Source organism: Sparus aurata, chromosome 14 (genome assembly GCF_900880675.1).
Source record: "Sparus aurata chromosome 14, fSpaAur1.1, whole genome shotgun sequence".
Classification (NCBI taxonomy): Eukaryota; Metazoa; Chordata; class Actinopteri; order Spariformes; family Sparidae; genus Sparus; species Sparus aurata.
The window spans coordinates 12237022-12261647 of record NC_044200.1 but is presented as its reverse complement, the minus strand read 5'-3'; the positions used below and the strand labels follow the sequence as shown (position 1 = coordinate 12261647).

The window sequence follows — 24626 nt, the reverse complement described above, 5'->3', positions numbered from 1 at the left end:
CAAACATAAAAAAATGTGAGGGGTACTTGTAAGATCTGGTATGCCTGTTGATACGCAGCAATGGTCATGTTATTTTAGGAATGGTTATGAATTATACACGAGGCACTGAGGATGTGTTTTCTGAAAACACTTCAGGGTGTCCATATGAATGGTAAAAATAGTGCAAAATAGCACAATCTTTCCGGAGGTAAGGCTGTATTGAAAAATGCCACAACTCTGTGTTAGGATGGTCTTTACAGCTGCTTCTGAAGTTCAGAAGCAGAAACATTCCCCTTTTTTTAATGTTTGTATATGTCTGTGTGTGTGTTGGACACAGACAGAGAGGGGGGAGGTGGTTACCATGGCTAGTCGAAGGTTTTTTTTAATTTTAACAGCCTGTGAGCATCCTTCCAATGACAGACAACGCACACAGTCCAGTCCCAGACAGAGAGAGAAAGAGCTGGGTTTAATCAGAGAGATTTACTGCCTCCTAGAAGTTTTTTTCTTCCCTCCAGAGGTTAAAGGGACAATTCTCCCATCCCTGCTGTTCCCAGTCGACACACAATGGAGTCATCAAGAATGCCACACATGCACAAAGAGACGGTTAAGAGCAAGAGAGATACATCAAGATTTAGGAACAGTAGGAAGTAGCATTCCTCTGCTACTGATCTCTCTAAGCTTTCTGCGGTTGAGGGGGAGCATATTGTACAAGTGTCCAGGTAGCTCTCTAGGGAGTGGATCCAATCATCAGACTCATTTTACAGCTCCAACAGAGGGAGTGTATTGAAAGCGAGAGTGATACAGGAGAATGGGGGGGGGGGGGGGGGGACAGCAGAGGATCAGAAGAAGGAACAGACAGTAGAGAAAGATGATTTGTAAGCTGTCTGAAGAAGACGTGTAGTTTGGCCAACAACAATGCGGATGAAATACTTCTCCATACGACGCTCAGGTCCATTAAATCAGTCACAGCGAGAGAGAGGCCTGCCTGAGTTTGATTTCTATGTTAATGCAGGATGTCTGCAGGCTGCGCAGGGGGATGCCTCCCAAGGCTATACTGTGGGGATTTGAAAATCTCATTTAGCACAAAGATACACTCCTATACATACAACAAAGACATTCAGTGTGACTTTCTTCACGGAGCACAATGAAGCACCGATGGCAGTGATTTCATATCGGGAAGTGGAGGGAAAGGTAGTGGAGATACAGTCGACAAGGCTGCCAAGCAAGTGACCCATGATCGAGTCTGTGTTTTTACCAGTTGAAGGTGTGAAACCAGTGGATGGTTTTAAGCAGACTTCAGGACAATTCACGGCTGAAAAAGTTTTTTTCAGCCAAAATGTGATGTTTTCCTAACCCTAACCAAGTGGATCTTGTGCCTAAACCTAACCAGACCATAGACACAGCGATGTGACACAAGCTTAAAGCTTTAATGTATCTGTGATTCTCCAGAAATGGGAATAGCCAACATTATTTCTGGCTATTGGGTTTCTAACTGGTATTAATAATGAGATTCCTTCCAAACACGATTAAAAGGTAAGAGATCAGCTACAAAATCTACAGTTTTCTTTCACTCTGCTTTGGTATAAAATGTATTCTTAGTGCTACTATTCTCTAAACTACAAGGCAGTCCAACACTGTCAAACAAAAATGGGGGATTTTGAATTAAAAAGACTGTCACTTCTTACTTGATCTGAGTAACACAGACCTCATATTACCATTTTTGACTGTCAACTTTGCCCCTCAGTATTTATACTGCAGTCACATTTTTTAAGGGCTCTCTTAACAGCCAGCCTGGGCGAAAGAACGATTACAGCCTCTAATTAGTATGTCAGAGTACATAAGGGCATGTGGGTAATATTTTGAGATAGACTTGACAAAGATTTCCTTAAAAATTATGGGACTGAGCCACCGTGTCATTGTTAATGGCATAATCAAAGGAGGATATGAAGCCTGGCAACAAAAGGGTTTAAAGGGTTAATGCCAACAGCGCACTTGCATGCTAATTTATCCATCATAATGAAACAGTAACACACATCAGTGTTTGGCCTCTAGGGCATTGCACAACAAGTCAGGTTCTCTCAGACACAGACGTGAGAAGTAAATCTAAAGACAAGCTGGCTAGGTCCTATTAATATCATTTTTTGCTCCTTCCAGCATGAAGCGCTCTCCCCCTCGTAGAGACCCAGCAGCGGCCGACGTTGCTAAAGAAACCAGATTCATCAAGTTCCGAGAAGCTGTGGAGAGAGTCAAGCAGAATAACATCCAGAGTGCACAACCGAGCAAAGCCTGGACCATTGGTGACGTGACATGTCAGAGACGCGTTGAGAAGAAATGCCCATGAAGCCAGCAGCCCCCCCCCCCCCCAAGAGACCGTCTTATCTAAAGGAAGGACACAAAGGGGAGGCGAGGGAAAGACAAAGATGGAGATAGGGCGATGAGAAAGTGGAAATGAGAGTGTGTGGACAAACGGAGGGCAAACAGACCTATAGGACGCCTGGGAGACGTCTAATATTGACTGCATATCTTCCACCTACCACACAGAACGACAGAAGAAGAAGAAGGAGAGGAAGAAGAAGAGAAGGAAGAAGAAGAAGAAGGAGAGAGGATTGGGGCCTCCTAAATTAGAAACACCAGTGGAGAGGGATTTCTCTATGCGATCTCATTAATTTAGGACTCCTCACAAAAAAAAATCTCAGGCTTAAAACTGAGATGAAGAAACACAAAGGCAGCATGCGCACACACACACACACACACGCACACACTGTGACAGTGAAGTGTAGATATTACACATTCTGTTTGGCAGTGTAGCTGTAACCAAGTGAGATTACTGTAAATGGGATATCACTTTTTTTTTTTTTTTTAAATAGATCAACAAAGCCAGCACACACTGACAGCGCTGCCAGATTGTAGCTCGAACACATCTAAATGCTTTGCCGGTCTCACATCGCACAAACAAAGCACCGCGCAGCTGTGTAATTTGGTATATCCTGCGGCGATCGTGAGACACTGGAGACTTTGAAGGAAGATCAGAACTGGGGATGAGAGATGGCAGGAGATGACGAGACCGAATTTCGCTATTTTGGGAAACTATCAAGGAGCTGTAGCGTATGGACTGGTACTTCATCTCGCTTGCCATTTTCAACATGCCTTCCCTTAGGGTTTCGGTGGGTATGGATCTGGCCAGCGTAACATCACACATGATATTTCATGTTGGTACCAACTCCGACTTTGGTGGAGCTTAGAGGGATGCTCTGACCATCAGCCTGATTGCACCCTCACACAGATTACCCCAAGGTGAAACCCGGCCATTTGTGATTAGTGGCCTGATTTTTCACATGCAGTGTGACTTCTCTACATGGACGGATTAGAGAGCTGGCCTCCTGGTCACATGGTCTATACTGTTATACTTAATGGATAAGATAAGAACTGGTTCCTTCTTTCTAAATAAAGTTTTTTCCTAGTATCTGATTATGCCAACTTTATTTGGATGGTATCAATGTTAGCATGCTATCACACTAGATTAAAAAGGGTGAACATGTTAAACATTAGGCCCTCTAATCTGACTTCAAGACAACAATCATACTACGTACTAATTTTAGTCCCTGGTTGTCGAAACAAATCTGCTTCTCTAAAATGTCTTCTGCTCGGAGCTCATGCATTACAGATATGTTGGAGAAACTCAAAGAACTTGTTTAAGGATATGTAAAGATAATGATCAAAGTGAAATATAAACACGTTTCTAAAATGTTTTTTTTTTTAAAAGTCAGTGCTGACTAGGAAGACACTGAGATTGGGCTTGTTCATATCTATTCAAAAACTTAGTTTCCCTCAGAAACAGAATGTTTATGTAGCCATAAGGCGCCACCTCCAGTGTACAGAGCCATAGTCTTGTGCTTTAGGTACCCAACCACCCTGACCTGCTTCCTACGATATTTGTGTATCACAAAAATTGTAACACAAGGATGTCACACGACCAGAATTGCAAGAAAGAAGATGGGAGCGAACATATTCCTGGCTGCAATTCAACTTCCTCCCCTACCACTTCCATTGTAGGGGATGGGTTTACAGTAGCTGCAATGATAACATCAAATTTACCGAAAACACACGCTCAACATTTCAGATGGGACAGCTTGAACAGTTTTGGCACCATCAGGTACCAGTGAGAATTGCTAATATGCTAATATGTAGCCTGCATGATTGGAGTGAGATGTGATAATCTGTGTGTCTGTGCGTGCACACGGCGACAACGCAAAGCGACTAATTACAGCACCACTCAGCAGTTCCACTAGATTGTGAACACTCAACAAAACTCAACTCAACACGCGTCTCTCGGTTGGTTGGACTTGACATTAGCGGTCCGCTTCACAAAAAGGACTTCGGGGCAATCAGCAGACAAAACAGAGCTCTAAAACAGCAGAATTACGTGCCGGGGCCTGGGCTCCCCGTGTCAGATGAATGAATGTGCTTGTGTGCTTCGCTTTTGCATTTTGAAGTGCTGTATTTGTTTACGGCACTTGAGGTCACATAAACACTCGGCGGCCCATCGCATTGGCTTTTCGCCTACGTAGCTCTCGACTTTTCCACTGACAAAAGAAGCCTTAAAAAGCAACGTGCAAATGTTCCCGGAGCCTTTCTGAATTACAATGACAGCCGTGATTCACGACCTCACTTCAGCAGCAAAATGAAACAGGTCAGACCTATTTGGATGCCGCCATGGTCTAGTAACGCGGCGATGGTGTTGCTTCCGAGCTGTGGCGTGCAGCATCGCGGTGGCATGAATCTGACACACGTGCATCTATACACTGCAAACCCCTCATCCATACGCAGAAGCTCACAGGCACACAAACCTACTGTATTTGCCTCCCGCCTTTGTGCTGATTTTCATTAACCAAATTCACCATGAAACAACGCTGACCTGAAGTCAAATCCAGTGAGCAACAAACGAACCACAGCACCAGCCGCGCCAGTCTGAAAGGCTAAAAGAGTAAAAGAGTCACAGGTTCACAATAGGGAAATATCACACTCTTGCTATTAAAACCAGATGGATAAAAATGTCTGCTCCTCGGCTAATTTGATACATCTGTGGCACCAGAGAAGACAATCCATTGAGAAAAGACTCTCTCTGTGTGTGTGTCCCAATAACCTCATTATTTGACACCAATCTCCGAACTGAGCTGGAGTGACTGTAACTATCCTTTGATAGTGTTGTATGGCTTTTGGAGCGGAAGAAATCAATACTGGAAGTGCTGTTCCTTTCACACCTGCCAATCTCTGACCATTCCTTAAATTGCTTTAATCAACACCTCTTCCCTTCTCTTTATCCCCGGGGAGGAGACTCTAGAACATTATCTTCACCTTGTCTTTTCAGGCCTCCTATATCTCATCAACACAATGTCTTCGGGCACGGTCAAATATCATCTCAGACATTTTGATATAACAGTTTTTTTAATTGTATCTATTGCAGAGTCAGCATGCTAACCAGCTAGCCCTGGGCTGTCCTAGTTGGTTAGCCAAATACCACTTTGTACCTCAAGAGGTCTCCTGGCATGTAAACACTCGCAGTAGTCTGGCTGCATGACCAACTGAGCTAACAAGCTAATGGCAGCTACAGTCATGGAGACTACAGTTAGGAGCATTAAGCCCATACTTTGAAGCTTGCATATTAGTTAGTATTTTAATAGCAACAATTGATCAAATGACTACATCTATGTGAAAGGGGTCACTGAAAGTCACAAACCCGCACAGGAATATAACCTAGAGCGTATTAGCGTCTTTCAGCTCATCGTTTTGGTTCAACTGCCCTCAACTCTTATGTTTCTGGTTCAGTATCACAGCTTTCATCAGCAGCAATTTCTGCCAGCAAGCAGGTAAACCCACTGTGCTCTACCCTCCCTGTGGGGCCTTTTAAACAGGGGACAAAGCAAGCAGCAAGCTAGCTGGTAAACATAGCGTAGCATTTAGCAGCAAAAACAAGCCAGATACTTCCGTCAGGAGCTGGTGGACACTAAAAATGGAGCTAAATGGTACGAAATATTGGACTTTCATTGGTCACACCCATACACCCTAAAACTCTAATTGAATGCTAATGTCGCTCGGATGCTAGCATGTTTGCCATATCAAGTTAATATCAATGTTGTCTTTGTTACAGCCCCAAATGAAGTTGATTACAATTTTTTACACAGAAACAATTTTAAAAAGTTCCAATGGTTTAATCACGCTGATTTTAAGCAAGCTCTTAAAGTCACTGGTTCATATTCCTCTAGATATACCAACAGCGGCTAGCACAAGGCTAATATCCAACATGGATGATCAGTTTATCTTTTAAAACAGACACAAAAATTTGAGCTAAGATCAATAAAACTGTTCGGAAAACCCCTCATTCACATTCACATGTTAAGTCAGGCTCTGTGATGGACCAACCAAAGTAGCAGACCCTAGCAGTTTGCTATCACTCAATCTCTCATTGCACACACTCACACAGGCTATTCACTGCTGCCCACGGGTCTGCTCAGCCTTGTTGGCCAGTGGTGCTGAGCTCGTGGCAGGCCAGACGGCACAGACCCAGCTATAAAAGAGAGGGCTGCTGCTATCTCTATACAAAGACCCCAGTCAGCACTTTGGTACTCTAAAAACAGATGCTGTCGGAGCCAATGAGTGTACCTCTCGGCGCAGTGGCCAGCCGGGGGGTTTACATTGGGACAGTTCGCATCTCCATCTGTAAAAATGCACCCTCTATTGTGTTTACTAGCCTTGTTTGAGGAACATTGATTTTATGACCTCGATTAAGCTTTTATTTCAACCAAATCTTTATTGGTAAATTTGGTTTGCAGTTTATAAAATTATGCTACGCCAAAAATATACTTTGAGGATTCGGATTCAGCGAAAAAAGAAAGGAGGTATTGAGCAGGACAGCAGCTCTCTGTCTCTCGCACATTAAAACATGACCCATGAAAATGATTTGGCTGGGGTGAGAACTGACTTCCCCTTATTCTAGCTAAAGGAAGGTTCTGTCTTCCAAAATGTCCATCTGACTGCTGGGATTTTGGCTAAACACGATAAACCGAGTTAACCCACTCGACTCCATCCGTCCTGTGTTAATGAGCTTGTGAAGGATCACACAGCTGTCAAAAAACAAGCGCACCTCCCGATGCCCTCCGGGTCCCCAGCCCCTAATCCCAGGATCAATAATCCTGGTGTCAGTCCAACCTCATGTGCTGACACTTACAGATTAGTGATACCTGATACACACTATCAATCAGCGTGTTAATGTGAATGCTCCTGTATGGATCGGGGTTAGATAAGCAGGTGAATAAAAGGAAAGGAAAAATAAATAAATAAATAAATAAATCCTGAACCTGATTGCGAGAACCTATCCCACTCCCTCTCACAAGCACAGCACATCCCCAATCCTCCCAAAGTCGACCCTGCTACACGGAGGATTGCGAGTGCGAGTGACAAGAAGGGCGAGGCACTCTATAATTCATCACTCAGTATAGTATTTTTGTGGCCTGGCTTTGATCCACCAAAGCAGTTGCAGTGCTTCTAAGCCAAAAGATAAGAGACACATTTTTTTGCATTCATATGTGAGGATATCAATAATTCAAGCACAAATCGTCTCTCATAGCTGGAGGGACCCTGTCAGCTCAAAGTTGTTGCTGTTTTTCTTAGTAAATTTAAGATCTTAAGTCAATGTCTGTGGCTGCCTGATTTCCTACTGCATCTCGCGTCACATGGCAAGATGAAAATTGGTCAAGCATCGTGCAGAAAGAGGATGCAGGCTGGAATGCCATTAGAAAGACACTCAGCAGTGTACAAATATGGCTGCTCATATGGCATCATTTTTTTCTCCATTAATCTGTTTGAAGGTGCAATATGTAAGAATGGCCACCTGTACTGTAGAGTAACTGCTAACAGCTGCTGACTTTATTCTGCTTATACATCATGACTGTGGCTATTGTTAGCTTGTTAGCTTAGTTAGCCATGCAGCTAGCCGGTCTGCTAGGGGAGTATTGGTGCTTTACACCTTTGGACAACTATGAGAATTCTTTTTGCGGCATGGGGCCTAGCTAGTTAGCATGCTAAACACATTCTGTTGATAATTTAAGTCAATTTTTGAATGCGTTAAACTAAAATTCTTACATATTGCCCCTTTAATCCGTGAATGATAAGGTCTTTAAAACATCTGAGGACAAAGATAAAAGCCCAAGATGGCAAATTTATATTGTTTATTTTGTTGGAGTAACAGTCCACAACCCCAAAATATTTGATTTAATATTATATAAGGTTGAGAAAACCACTAAATAATTTTAGCAGCTGGAACCAGAAAAAAAAAAATCTGTGTCAAACTCTAACCTGCTCCCAGCTGTTTCTCCATGATATTATTTCATGCATAAAATTCATCACATTATTTTTTTTTGGGCAGGCCGGTCACTGCTACAAAATTTATGAAGTGAACTGGGGTCTACGTTGTCATCAACATCCCGGGCACAAAGACGTGTATCTTATGTTATATTCTATTTGATTTATAGTCCAGAGTAAGGCAGGAACATCAGACAGGTAATCCCTGGCTGCAATCATCCATCCCCGAGGAGAGGAGGATAAAGATTGATGTAAGGATCGCAGCCATAAAATGCATTAGAACTGCATCAAAGCCGTGCTATATTTAACACCAGTCAGATACCATGAAATAAATCACAGACAGATTAACAGACAGACAAGAGCTATTTAAGGAAGTCACACACACACGTACAAGTGTTGGACAGCACCGGAGAGTATAACAGTATTAACTGTACCATCCCTGACTGAACAAGTGACAGTTCATGTGATCCAGCAGTTGCGAGACACTCCCTCGACACCTGATAGCGCTTGTTACCTGGTTATGTGAGTGTGCACAAGCAGGATACCACCGTGGGAAGTGTATGTGATACCCGTTTGAGAAAAGTAGTTGCTCTTCCACTTATTAATGGGCCTTTTGTGGAGTGAATATCTTGCAGGTAATATATCACATGGCTGTAATGGATGACTGGCTTGACTGAATATTTAACAAAGTGAAGTGGTTTCCTGTGCTTTAGAAAAAGGCCCCACTGATACATCGCAGACATCGATACCACAGTTTTCTCTTCTTCTTCTTCTTCTTCTTCACTTTTTTCATGGGCATATATTACCAAACAACACTATTTTAGCGTTTAAAGAGGTGTGTCACAGAGACAAACGTGGACTGCCTCCAGCAGGTAGCAACCCAGCACTGGCTCGCATTTTGCTGGGTAAAGGTTAAATGGGCTTTGTGAGTCACGGATCAGAGCAGAGTGGAGGAGAGAGGAGTGGGTTGAGGGTCAATACCAGCAGTGTGCATATGGTGGGAAAATACTGGGAGGACACTGGGGAAAAGAGAGCTGGGCACACAGGCATGGCGCAGTGCCGTGTGCAGCCCTCCCAGGCATGGACATTATTGCAATTTAAAGAATGTCGATGCGTCGAAATGTCATATTTGATCATGTCATTTTTATGAGACAGCAAGCTTATGTTCGTGACATCTCCACTAAAGAACAACACACACAATGTATTTAATGATATCAGTTCAACATTAAAAACCCTATATTTACGTGGCTTGACATTTCTAAAGCGGCTGTACTCGACATTTTTATGTTAGCGATCAATAGATTGACTACTTGAAATGTGGAATGGGGCAATATTAGTGACAGTCCCACAGAGAATTATCACCTGACTCAGCAGTTACCCTCAGTTCTTTGGCACATGTTAGCATCACAGGCTGTATATAAATGGTGGACAGAGCCACTGTGATGTCACCCATCTGTGCACTGCAGTGCCATGTTGTTTTTTTGAGCCAAAAGTGACCACATTTGGACAAAAGGGTGATGTTTTGTAGCATATTCTTCATCATTTATTGTCTATTTCACTCAAAATAGGACCATAGATTGCAAAATGAGCATCACTCTGTATTGAAGAAAGACTTGAAACTAGCAATTATGAGCATTAACTTGTAAGAGTAATGTTTATTAAGGTAATAAATCAAACAAGAAGTAGGGTCATTTTCTCATAAGCTTTTATACAATCTGATTTATTTTGCAGCCAATGGTGTCAGACCCTGCTGGCCATCAAAGAATATAGTTTTAAGGCATTTCCATGTTGGCTTTGCTTTTCCAAAGCTCTCTCCACTAATTATATTGTCAATGATTACATATTTAGCTAACTGTTTGGTTTATACAGCCCACATCTCCACTGCTAAGATTCACTGCTGCAGCTCTCATCGGTGTACTTTTCAAGCAGCTGTTTTTAGCAAAAATGTTGTGCTAAACCCAATGTATGCAAGCTGTTCGGCAAAAACACATTAAACAGCTAAACAATGTTAGCCACTAGCATGGAGCATTTAGCAACTATTTTCATTAGTGGTTGGTGAAAACCAAAACAAAGCTAAAAGTAACAAGTTATGACAATGAATATTGGGCAAAATTCCAAATGATCGCTAACACCGCTATGTATCGAATGTGTAAATGTGTTAGCTAACTTGCCTGCCAAATTAGAAGATGCTAACATATTAGTGTTGTGTTTACAGTTTGTAGCCCTGTGCCCAAGTAGCCAAAAATACATAACTGTAGCTTAAAAGATGTATATTTTTAAATGCTACCAACTTAGAATATTATCATGATGAGTTAAATGCCTACAGACAGTTTCATCTCTTGTCAAGCCCTTCCTCAAGAAGGCAACAAAAAGACATTAAAGACATTCATCTGTAAAGCAAAACCATTGGTACTGGCCCGTAGCCAAGTCATTAAAACAGTTAATTATCTGTGCAGTAATGAGAGAAGCCGTGAGGAAACTGTTCTTCTATCCAAAAAAGGTTAAGCAGAATATCCTCCGATAGAGAGACAGTTAATTTTGCATCACAAATTACCAAATTAAATGCAGCTTCCTGGTGATAATCGGTTTATCTGATCTATAGTTTAACATGCTGTACAACTTTAAAACAACAATCTGTGTATGTTTATGGGAAAACAGCAAAGACAAAGCTTTGTTGTTTTTGTTTTTTTGTAGTTTGAATAACAAGATGACAACCTCAGTTGTTTTTAAGAAAATTTAAATCTCCTCTGGCACCACATCCTTGTGGGCGCACTCCCTTTGTGCAGTAGTGTGTCTGATTTCCATCTAGCTGTGTGAGTATCAGCACTGTGTATCTCAGCAATCAGAGAGGGGACATGAAGGTTATCTCTGTCAGACAGAAAAACAACCGTGAGAGCAAAGACAATAGCCACAATCTGTTCCTTCTTTTGATCATCATCAGCCACAAAGGAGTGCTTCTGACATACTGTATCCACGTCTGCAACTGAAGTGTGTTGGACTCATACCTCACGTCCGACTAGACTGCTACACAAGCATTACGTCAGGGAGCCAAAAGGCAAGGTGAGTAAAGCAGCCTGGCTCCAAGAGGACAATGCAGAGTATCTGGCAGCCCCAAAACCAGCCGGCTCAGCAGTTTTAGGGGTGACAGAGATAGAGACAGGGAGGACGGAGTGGAGTGGCGGGGTGGGGGCTTCATCAGTGATGTGAAACGCCATTGACTTTTTTGGGACGACGTCCAAAAGCATCAAATGATGCTGAGCAAGAGCAAACAGGAAATGAGTAATTCTTACAGTGAGTCAGTGTACCCACAGCCTGTACTGCATTAATTGACAAACACATGCTGGAAGTACATTAATAAAGGTTTATGTGTAGTTTATAATGCGGCAAATAGTCATCTAACAGGCTTTCAAATCAATAAATGGAAATTGTCTTTGGTGTCATTTTCAATATATACTGACCAAAAGGTTGTTGAATTCCTATAAATTGTATCGAGTGTTTCTCAATTAGACCATATTCGCACGGTGGCCATTTTCCTCTAACACCACACACAGGATGGGAAGCTCAAATGTCATACTGTTGTGTTCCAGACTGCAAGTTCTGTAATAGAGTGAACCTGAAAAATTGCTATCATATTACTGCTTCCTGATTGATCTGCAACTGAGAAAGACAGGAAGGACATCTAGCTGAAAAACAGTTAACTTCCGTTAGACAGCAGCTAACATTACTGCTCAACCACTTCCTAGCTAGCATTACTGGAAAGGCGCAAATGAATTATTCTAAAATGTATCTAAAATATCACCCAACATCTTGGACAAGCTCATTTAACCCTGGAAGTGAAACACACTGAATGTAATTGAACAGTAATAAACTAGGAAGTGGCTGAATGCTAGCGTTAGCTAACAGGTTGTCATAGGTTGTTTTACCTTGAAATATGGTCAAATCAGTCCAGATTTCACTATCCACCATGTTTTCAGTCGTTGATCAATTGACAGCGTTGAAATGAAAACAATTTGTTAGATTCCCTGTGTTTGTACAACTTGTAACCTGAAACACAGCAGCCCAGCAGTTTCCCACCCTGAGCGCAACTTCAGAAGAAAATGGCCACCTGTGTGAATATGGTAAGTAAGCTGGGTCTTCTTTAATGCATATAGCTAAAAAGAAATGTGGCTTAGGATGCAGATAAACTGAAAGATTTTACAGCCAAAAATACACTTTTGGTGAAAAAGTTAATATTTACCCTTTGCTTTGTATATGACATAGATTGGTTTGTTCTCTTGTAGTCTTTTATACACACTGTATCTTATACAATGTCACAGTCTGGCCTTTATTTGGATTGTAAATGTTAACACACATAGCGAGAGACTGTGTGTACACTACATTTCATTTATTTACATAACCCATTGAATGTTTCATCATGATCCCAGGGAGCAGCACTGTTTATACTACACTTAAACATTAGGATTCTGATTTTAAATCAAGCTTTCACTATTTGAAATAGCACAGTATGACGGAGAACACACAACTGGAACAAATAATTTATCATTTATAAATGTTTAATGGTTGCTGAAAAGATGAGAAGAGTTAGACTGACCGCCCTTTTATTTTCTAGAATATCACGACAAGCAAAAGACCTGGCTTTTTCAGCTCCTTTTATGCTTTAGTTGCAGAAGAAGTTAATCGAAAAATACTGATCAAATTTGAAGTGTGTTGTGGGGGGTTTCAATTACTCTGGTACTCCGAAGTGCACAGCGTGGGCATGTGGATTACAGAGCTGAAATTCCTAAAAATAGGATTAAAAAAAATTTAAAAATGTAATAAGACAGATATTATAAGACTCTCTTTATCCCCTCAAGGCCCATGAACATGAGGCTCTGCCCGCAATTAATTGGTTTATCAGTTAACAGGCACATCTTAAACTGACAGATGACTTTTTATTTCCCACACTGAGGACTGCCTCTGTTCTCCGTCCTCCTCATCTGCTCACTGGACAGTTTATCTTCTTCTACAAAGACATTCTTTCAGCTCGACCAGAGGGCACTTATTGAAGGCGGGCTGGCCTCAGAAAAGCCTCCTCTCTGGGGTCAGACGAGTAGGATCGAGGACACATGCCAGGCTCCATTGAACTGGAGCCGCTTTTCCCACACTATATATCGATGATAAACAGATGCTTAATATAAAGTGTCCTCTGAACAACTGAGGTCACGCTCAAAGTGTTTTTTCTTGTCATGCGGAATTCCCCTAAATGGGATTTTATCTGCTTCTATTGCCCCTTTTAGAAAATGCGCCACATTTGCAGCAAGGTAAAGGCTTCAAACTGCCGCCTTGTCTATGTGAAAGGGAGGTGTAATATTCCTTCTTTCAAAAAAGCCACCACTAGGGCTTAAACATGTGACGTGACATGAAGTACGAAGTTGGGCATGAACAGTGACGTACAACATATGCGTCGGAAGAATATTTAGCCCCGTAATACCAGTGTCAGTCATAATTGCTACACAGCTGCCCAGCGGGATGCAGCTTAATCATGAATGGCCACTGCCTCGTCATGGTTGCTGCCCTGCCGTGGTATTAAATGTGGCGACACTTGATAGATATACTTAATTATAGACCCGTGGCCCATATTCTCGCCTCCTCAGTCAAACACACGCCGATGTTAAACCGCCACTATTAAAGGAAGTATGCGGCGGAGCGCCTCGCCCCCGCTGTTAGCTGCCTCAAGCACCAGACAGCTAACAGGAAGCAGGTCGAATTTGTCTTCAAAATAAGAGCTGTACATTGCACCTCATTGGAATTTAGAACTGGGTTCTTAGCAGGGGCTTTTAATTTGATAGTAGCGACCGCTACAACAACAAGCGGACAGCGAAGACAGCTACAGAGACCGAGGAGACGCTAGCATCTCCCGCATCTCAGCAGCTTTTCAGTTGCTCATCTTGATGTCTGCGGTTGAAGTGATGGACTGACTGCTGTGATCAGCTGTTTCCTGGTTTTAAAACTCCCTGGCTGTGGGTCGCACAACAGTGCACATCATCAACATCTCATGCAATTGCCGGCACATCGACTCGATTTACATAGCAACAGCGGTGGAAAAAAGTGTACCCTCCAAGGCGTCATATTGGCGGAACAAAAAGCTACTGAAGTCCCTCAGGGTTCTGTTCTAGCTCCACTCCTGTTTTGTCTTTACACAAAATCACTTGGATCTGTTATTCTCTCACATAGCTTTTCCTACTACAGCAAAACGGTTGACTCTTAACTATCTGAAACTCAGCTGGTAAGACAAATCTCTGCGTGTCTGTCTGATTAACTCAGTGACTGTCTGCACACCAACCTGAAGCTCAACCTTGATGAGACCGGACTGCTGTTTCTTCCATACTCCCTTTCAAACAAAGCAAACCACGTGCACGTTCTGGGCCTATGCTAGTGCTGGTTCAGAGTTGGTTCAACCTGCTAAACCTTTTAAGAACCGGTTTGCTTTTCCATTGGCATGAGAGCCACTGTAGGGTCACAATTAACATCACCAATTTCCCAGCATCGACTCTTTACAAGAGCTGCTCCTTGCCTTTACATTTCTATATTGGCATCCGAACATGACTGGTCCTCACACTACTGCTGCCAACCGGCTTGCTACTCCCTCAACTAAATCAAGTTTGCGGTCCTAGCTTCATAATGGTGGAAGGAGCCACATCTTCACATCTTCCGTCACAGAAAGAAAAAATTATCAATAGCGATTCTCTCTTGACGTTTCTAAATGTAGCATTGGGTGCATTTCAGAACATTTGAAGTTGATGTACTTGCAAGATCCTTATAATTCTTGGGTTGTATCCTTATGTATCTAATCCCTATGAATGTCATGTAATTTACCAATGCACATGGTGAAATGGGCCAAAAGGTGTTACCAGAACATTCAATACAGATAAATGCGCCCTGAGGTGTAAGACATGGCACCAGTCCGGGCCAAAGGGAGGATCAGGCCCCCTGTGTAGGTGTTGCATGAACAATGTCGGCTTCGGGCCAAGGAAACACCTTAAAAAAAGCAATACATAATTACACACTCTACAAATCATGTGTGAAGGCTCCAAGATAAATCCCCCATCAAACTAATCTCCCCTCATTGCTGGGAGGAGAAAGATACCTACCTAAGAGAGAAGGAGCTAAAAGAATCAGCCGAAGCTGACAGATTCAATTATGCCCTGTACAAACATATTTAATAATCGTTGTCAAGGCTGGTTGGTTCACACCCGTCATGTGATGCTCGTGCCACGAACCAATTGGATGTTTGGTGTGATAAGGGGAGCTCTTTAATGACTTCTCTGACCTAAATCCTCGCTAATCATTTTAGAGCTGCGACAAAGATTCTGGCGGATGGGAGTAATATTATTTTTAAGCCTACTGTACAGTGAATTAAGCTCCCACCACTGGGATTTGAACATTGCTCCTTTGTTTCCTTGAGAAAAGGGGGAAGTGTAAGACCATATGTTTTCTGATGTAAGTTTTACATCATGGTTTGTTTTCTCACACTTCCCCTTCGATTTGTGCTTGTCATCGCTTCAGCCCTTTCTCCATTTCACCAAAGTTCAATAAGAGACATCAAGCTAAAGAAGAAACTGTAGGAAAAGATCAGAATCTGTTCAGCTATGAATATTTTAAGCATGACTAGGATCGTCAACAATCGCAGTCACGAACTCGGATGAAACAGCGGCGAACAACAAACAACAAATGTGCCTGCATATGGCTGGGTATATAAAATTAAATCAGCCGTTCAGACAGATATGCTGATATGTTTTTACACCCTGCTAGTGATAGCTACTACCAGTCTGGCAACTCCTCTGCTCTCACCCACTCTCCCATCTGCTGCCCACCTGATCCACACAAACAACTCAGCTGCGACCGACACGCCGACTCCATGACATTCGGAGCATGACGCGGCACAGAAAGGTGAAAGACTGGCGACTAAAAGTGGAATTATTGAGCTTTTAAGCCGACGTATGTGTGTACAGTATGTGTGCACATGTGTGTGTAGTACAGCGATGTCTCCTTGTGTTAATCTCCGGTCTCTTGCTCTACTTCAGATGCGGCCGGGCACAGCTGGTGATCGCAGCAGCGCGTCACTTCTCTCTATTCTTCCTCGCTGCAGCCTCAGCTTCCTCTTTTCTTAGTCATTCCACGTGTCCTCTCCCCATTGTTCTCTCCTGCTTCTTTCCTGCTTCTTTCCTTTCCCTTCCAATCCGTTTCCTTTCCTCTCCTCTCCTCCTAAGGTCTGAGGCTTTTTTCTCTACTCTGCTTTGTTTTCCTCCTATCCTCACAATTCTCTCCCTCCTTTCCTCTCTTTGCTATTCCAGTTCTTTCCTTTCCTCTTATCTTCTTTCCTTTCCTTTCCCTTCCTTTCCATTCCTTTTTTTCCATTACTTACCTCTCCTGCCACCCTTAGATCTCTCCTGTTTCCCTCTCCTACTCTCTTCGGTCCATCCTTTCTTTTCTTTCCTTTCCCTCCATTTCCTTTCTTCTCCTCTCCTCCTCAGATCTATCATCTTTCCCTATTCTCTTCTTTGTTTTTCCCTCCTGGCCTCACTGCTCCTTCTTTCTTTTCCTTTCCATATCTTTCTTTCCCTCTCTCTCTCCTTTAATCTCATTTTCTCCTCTCAGCTCCTACTCTCTTCGGTCCATCCTTTCTTTTCTTTCCTTTCCCTCCATTTCCTTTCCTCTCCTCTCATCCTCAGACCTGTCCTCTTTCCCTCTCCTCCTCTCTTGTTTTCCCCTCCTGGCCTCACTGCTCTTCCTTTCCTTTCCACAGTGTTTTCAGTCTTCTCTTTCCCTGTCTGTCCTGTAATCTCTCCTCTTTCCCTCTCCTCCTCTCTCTCCTTTGCCCTCCTTTCCTTTCCCCCTTCATTTCTATACTCTCCTCCTCACTCCTCTTTTCCCCGTCCCTTGGATATTTTTCTCCTTTCCAAGTTTATAGATCTCAGTAAACTTATATTTATGGCTCTTTATTTAACGTCTCTTTTACTGAGGAAGGTATTTCATGTGTAGAGCTACGAGTAATGATCGTTTTCATCATCAAGTAATGTGAAAATGATTTTCAGTCATCTTAATCACCTTCTCTATAATTAGGCTGGGAATTGTGGGAAAAATGCACATCGCAGTTTGCCGAAACCCAGGGTGACATGTTTAAATCTGTTGTTTTGTTGAACCAAGCGTCTAAAAGCCAAAGAAATTCAGTTTACTTGATATATAACATACAAAAACAGCAAATCCTTATTGAATAAAATAATCAATTAACTATTCTAGCTTTAGTGTTTACAAATCACATTCTTAGAGAAGAAATGCGGCCTGTGTTTAGCCATGGTAAACTGAAAGTGTACCCGAAGTGACTCTGATGTATATCTAACATTAATGTCTTGTGCTGAAATCAATCTCATCAGTGCGGCCCTTCATTTAACAAAAGAAAATGGGTCCCTCTCATCTCACGGCAGTAACACCACCATCCAAAAAAAAAAAAGGAGGGAAAACACACCACAGAAAACCATCTGTCTCATACGGAAGGCAGGCAGAACAACAGCATCTGCTCTCTCAGGAATCTACCAGCAGCACTCCAGACACGGCTTGAACTGCTCTCCATTTTCTAATTCATCAATCTTCAGCCAGTCCTGCTAATTTGATGTGTCCTAGTCCCTTAATGAAAACAGCCACCCAAACATGTCCAGCTGTGAGCCAAGGGTGCGTGGGGGGGGGGAGTTTATACCCCTCCCAGCCTCTAACCCCGCATCATCGCCGCAGGGTGCTGATGCTATTAAACCAAAGCATACAGAAGAAATCTATGCTGCTAATTCATTTGGCTGCAGCTTCCCGGTGGTCCAGCAGATCCGAGCTAGGAGTTCTCCACTGTTGTACACTGAGACAAAAAAAAAAAGCAAGGATGCTCCTGTTAATGACTTCATTAACGTGTGCACCTGCATACTTCATTGGCGGTTGCTTGCGAGGAGAGCGAGCTTAATAATCTCTGGGGATGGATTAAAAAAAGAAGCAATGTTTCCTTGGTGCCTCGAGCAGCGCGGCGACTGATTGGAGCGCAGCTCTGCCACGGAAACACAAAATATAAGCAAGATTATGCAACTGGACAACACAGATGTGCAAACAGACTTTCTCAAGGCATTTCCTCAGTGTATGAGCCAACAACCGAATCCCAGCCACATGAGCTGATACTGATGCAAATATGCAGGTTTTTTTCCCCCCCCCCGAGACAGGCATTAACCTCTCACAACTCATCCACTGAATCGAATAGTTAGTGAACAGGAAATTATTTGGTAACTTTTGATTGTCTAAGTTGTTTAACCCCAAAAATAAGCCAATAGTTTCTGGAGGATTTTATATACCGAAGGATATATACTTTAGTTAGCATGCTAACCAGCTAGCCCCAGCCCATCCTGTCCCGGTCCAAAGCTCCTGTGCTAAACACTAACAATCCCCTGGACCCCAAGCTCCCTGTCTGAACCGTTAGCTGCATGGCTAACTGAGCAAACTAGCTAAGGGTAGCAAGTCTTACATGTTGCACCTTCAATATGACTGTGAATTTAAAGCTGCTGTAAGGGAGATTTTTTTAATTAAAATAATTGTTAAATAGTTCTTTATTCCAACAGTAATCACTGTCATAGAGTGTTTAGACAGTAACCCATGTCTCTCCTCCCTCTGCTCGTGCAGTAAAAGAGAGAAGAAATGTTCTGGTATCCCTGCCCACTGTATCCAATCAAGAAAGAGAACTCCATAAAGAGGCGGTCCTCCTGTCTGCAGCTTAATCTGGGGATTACCACTGTGTGTTTATTAGGTGAGGGCAAGGATTGCTTATCGCAAAACAAACAGGAAGTTAGCTAAACCGATCAATCAGAATGTCTTTTTAAAAGATGATGAATTGAGTTCACCATAAAAGTTACATTCTACAACAAAATATAATAGACTGGAAGCTATTATATTTTCCCAGTTTCAGTCTTACCGAAGAGAAATAAAAAAGCAGTTGACCTCAATCCGGATCGTCCACGCCGCACCGAAAACATTATCAATTTCACGCGTCTTAAAATAACAGTGTCATCACTTCAGGCGACAGCGGGCAGAACGCGAATGCACCTAAACCCGCTGTAAGCACCACCACCTGACTCGTGTCTAATGGGCCGTGGATAAATGGGAGAGCGGGAGAGTGGCGGTGACACTGCGTCTGCCGTGAGTAATGTGCTCGGTGCTGCCGCCGCCTGCGCCCTGGGAGCTGTCACACCGGAAACTCAAGTCAGGCCTTCACGGGGAGAAAGCTCGCTCACAGTAATGAGCACTGACAACCTGCCATGACAGGCCATGCCATTATATGGTATACGTCTTATTTTTAGAATCACTCATGCTAAGTGATTTACACTGGGTTTCCACACCTTCATAATACAAATTCAAGGACTTTTCAATGACTTTCCAAACCCAGTTCTGTCAAAGTTTAAGACACTGATCAAGGCTAATCACTGCTACAACACCGTGAATGTTTATAATTAGAACTAGCAGGCTTTAAGTTTTGCGTCAGCTTTCTTGCTTACTTGCAGTAACTTGCATCATTTGCCTTCAGTCACTAGCGCACGCAGGTGTCCGTCACGCCTTCTTGTGAAACAATGACGTAACTGCCGGAGAAACACTGGCAGACAGTAGAACGTAGCCTTTTTTTCTAACGTTGAGCAGAAAATATGTCAAAAGAACTTCTGTTCTTCTAGACTTATCTAGATGTAAGGCTTTGATTTCAGCTTAAAGTACCCGTTGTTGTCGCCACAAACACAGCGGGAGAATTCCCGACTACCCAGCAAAAAAATGGTTTAGTGTTGTCACAAACACGACTGGAAACTGTCTCGAGGTCTCCTTAAAAATATTCGGTGGTGTCCCGCTTCCAAATAGAATCCCGCCACCATCCCCCTCCACCTCCTGATCTGAAAGTCAGGCAATAAACATGTCATGTGAATGTGATATGACACGAATTGTAGAAATGTCAATATGGTACTCAGCCTATGACACTTACAAACGTGAACGCTCCAATTGTTTTGGAGGATCGTTAACTGCCGGTGTTTTATACTGGCGACCGGGCTGTCCTTTTCAAGTGGCCATTCAGTGGTCCTTAATTCAGCCATCAGACTGAGTCTTCTCCGTGGAACAGAAGGCTCTGATATTTGCCAGAGTTGTATTAACGGTTTGATTCACGCGGCGAGGTCACTGCCACGTAAAAAGGAGAAAAGTTCTGAGCGAGCAGAAAATAGAAATCAGAGGGCGTCTTGTCTCCGCTCTCTCTGTGTTCCTGAATACAGGAATACAGTGTGAAATGCTGACTGCAACTTTCCAAAATGTAGGTTAACAGGCTGATATTAGCATTCTAGCGTCACTTCACAACAGAAGGCTTCCAATTCGCTGTAACTGATCACATTTGCTGACTGGATCCAAAGCTTGCAGGGTATGTTCTATGTTATGTCTGCGTAATAATACAAAGATATAGGGACTGATATATATACATATATATATACATATATATATATATATATATATACATATATATATACATATATATGGATATATTGCATGACGTGTGGTTGAGGGATGTCAGACTGCATCACTAAGTGTTACAACAAACACTACATGAAATAACACCACATGTACAGATAGTGGAAGTCTTATTCCCATCACACTGACTCTGTAGCCAGGTGTGATACTACTGCATACTGCAAACAGTATTACCGAGCACCTGTTATATATCACCAATCAAACACAGTGACACTTGGCCCCAGTGGGAACTGACCACCGGCCTGGTTCTCATTGACAGGGCACTTCTTGCATATGTCTATGCAGAAACAATAAAGGCTTTTAAAAGAGATGAATATGAGGTCATATGGAGAGATATATCACAAAACCAATGGCGGGCACTTGTGGGACGGGCTTGTGGGACCCTTATTCTTCCCGAAACACACACACACACACACGCACACACACACACACAAAAGACAGCCCATGTTTTACCATAGCAACCTATCAAACACAACCACCCATTCTGTCCATTTGCTCTACACCATGTAGCTTCACATGGGTAGCAGCTGACGATTATTTACATCATCAAGCATTCATTATTAAAAGGGCACTATGTAAGAAATATTTATTTTCTTCCATAACTGAATAAACAAGCTGTTCGAACGGAAACGGAACACTGTTCCAAGCTAGAAGGTGGCGCGGTCCGCCACGTATAAACAAAGTGAAACTGTATGAAATTGTGTTTTCCTTTGAGGTTGGTTTGTTTAATCAGTTTGTTTAGGCACACAATCAGTCACTGAAGAGCTTTCTCCTTTGATTAAAATGGCTTCCCCCAAAACTACACAGTAGACCTTTAATAGATGTATTATTTTGTTTTTAAAAATGTCTGAACACACTGAAACTCTCCATATAAGAAGCTAAAATCAGAGACAATGGAAGAGTTTTGCACTTTTGCTCGAAAATAAGCCAACATTTTTTTAATTTATGATCAAACGTGTTTTTTTTTTCCCCAATGCTGACTATTTATTAGATGAATTTAACATCATTTTTTGCACAAACATTAGTGCAAATGCAAATAATTGTCAAATCCATCCAAAAAGATGAATCATCTCGTCTGACTGACTGCGAGCCAGTCGGATGTCCACTCCATATGCCAGGTGAGTGCTGAATGTTACCCACTCCTCTCTCTGTCTGTTTCCGCCTCCTGCATGTTGCAGACATGCAGACACATCTATCCCTGCCTATGACAAAACATCAAGCTGATGAGAGTAGGTGAACGATTTTTTTTTATTTGGGGGGGAACCCCGCACATAAATGATCCTTTATGCATGTTTCAATGCAACAACCAAAAAAAAAAAAAAAAAAAAAAAAGAATGTTGATCAATAATTGAAGCACGGAAGGCCCCTTTTTTTCATTCCTCCCTCTGATTCTCATGTCTGAAAACAAGGCCTCCTGAGTGGATTTGCCTCCCCCGCGATGTCCAAACACTTGAGCTGACAGCTTGAGGAGGCTCTACATCTGGCAGCATCACTGACAGACATCAAATAATCCTCTGAGCGCTGCGGGGCCTGCCCGCACCGGCCGGCAGCACCAACAATGAGCGCAGACGCTGCTGCTGCTGCTGCGGCTGAATCCATCCATTCAGCACAACAGCCCATCAACACATTGCTTTTTTTCTCCCTCCCTCTCTGTTGCTCCTCGAGATGCAGCGCATGCACCGGTCTGTCTGACTCTGACGCTCAGCACAATCATCGAAAAGAAAAGAAAAAAAAAAAACACGACAATCTCTCTTCAGCGGCGCCTCCATATTTGCTGTTTTTTATTCGCACCTGGTCATCCCGGTCAAGCTGCATCACCGGGAGCCCGTGCTGGCCGTAAAACATGTCTTCTCCACACATCCACCACTGCACCATTATTCTCAGGATGGTTGTGAAGGAGGACAGCGGGGAGGAGGGGAGGGGAGAAGGGAAAAAAAAGCAATCCCCATCTTCCCCATCAGAAGAAGAGAAAATGTTCAAACTCACCGTCTCCACTGCAGACCCGGCTCCTGCGTGTCCTCCCCCCTGCCTCCGAGTGTGTGCTGATGCTGGAGAGGATGATGACAGAGCTGCGTGTGTATGTATGCGTGTGTGCGAGTGTGACAGTGTGTGTCTGAAGGGAACCGTGCCCGGCCGGTGTGTCCGTCCCCCCTTCTCGGCCGCTGCTGCAGCAGTAAGCTGTGGTCCACACGGATCCTCCGCTCTCCTCACCAGCTCCGTCTAAACCAGCAGCGGCCAAAGATCGTCTACGCTGGCGGGAGGAGGGCACGCTCGTGGGAGGAAAACCTGACCCGCGCTCCAGGGCGACTCGGCGTCATGTTTATCATGGCACTTAATAAAAGTTGATCAGATGAAGCTTATTTGATATACACATTGTTTGCTGTACAAAAGAAAATAATGCGCGATAAGAAGACGTTTTGATGCTTTTCACAGATCTGAATTATTGATGATACATTCTAAAATCATAACAATACATCATAGCGCCCAAGGGTCTCTATTTGTAGGCTAAACAGACTGTAAGTGATGGAAAATAAGGCTAAAGGCGATTTCGTCTAATCTCTGCTACTCTGAAAAGATGTGCATGCCTGCAGCATGCTACTTCTGCGTGCGTGGAGAAATGATCGGAGTGATAGCTCTTCGTTTTCCTAATCCTATCACTGAGTCGCTGCCAATCCTGTGCAGAAAGAAAGAGAGAGAGAGAATAATCCTGACTGCAGCGACCCCGTTTTAATGAGCGGCAGCAGAGGGACCTGCACACAGATAGTGTGTGTGTGTGTGTGTGTGTGTGTGTGAGAGAGAGAGAGAGAGAGAGAGAGAGAGAGAGAGAGAGAGAGAGAGAGAGAGACATGAACAGTAACACTGCAGAGCGCTGTTATCGTCCCTCATTGTATCTGATGGAAACTGTCTGTAGTCATAAAATAAGGTCACCTGTGGGCCCTTCTGTCTGTTGTATTCACAGGCTCGTCTTTTAATTTGTGTTTTTCTTTAAAAATTCAGTACAATTTGACCACCAGATTTTAAAGTGTGTTATAATTTAGCAATTTGAGCGCTGTCCCTTCCAGCGACTTCATTTACTGTAGTGCATTTGGAGCGATATCAAAGCAGATGATACATGATAATAGAGCCAGTGGTGGGCAGAGTACCGAAACTCTGTGCTCAAGTAAAGGTACAGTTACATTACTGAAACAATTACAAGTAAAACTGCCGGTATTAAAATAATACTCAAGCAAAAGTAAGAAGCATTCATCTCAAACACTCAGAGAATGAGTTACCTTATTGAACGTTGATGTTTAATGGGTTGTCAATAGCAGACATTCAATCATAGGGGTTTCTGTTTCTCCAAATCTTCAGTCTCAGTGGTCACAAGTGCCCACAAAAATGTGTATATTACAGTAATTGTAGCAGGTGTTATTAGTTACTTCCAGCTCTGAGCAAACAGATGTTGTGATACTTGAATAACCCCCTTCTCCTCTGGCACCCTGGTGGCTAACGGAGCTTGGGGATGCCGGCTGTGAACTTCAGTGTCCTCCAGTTCAGGTCCGACTAAGCAGAGGTGGAAGTACATTTACTCAAGCAGTGCACTGAAACTTAGAGTCAAATATTATACTGTACTTTTACTTGTTTACCAGCCTGTTTTCAGATTACAATTCTTCATACTCTTCTTGTCCAGTGAAAGCCTTGTGTGTTCAGATTTATTATTTATTCATTTTGAATGTGATTTTTTTCTG

General features: G+C 42.9%; 1 protein-coding gene across 12 annotated transcripts in view; it reads right to left on the bottom strand.

The window, feature by feature from the left end:
* The window catches only part of nrcama (neuronal cell adhesion molecule a), a 58607-nt gene extending 35469 nt beyond the window's left edge, over positions 1-23138 (bottom strand). For all 12 annotated transcript variants that reach the window (XM_030439176.1, XM_030439180.1, XM_030439182.1 and 9 more), the window contains exon 1: positions 22885-23138. The gene's annotated coding sequence lies outside the window, so the exon portion shown is untranslated. The remainder of the gene's footprint in view (positions 1-22884) is intronic.
* Between the last annotated feature and the right edge of the window lie 1488 nt (positions 23139-24626).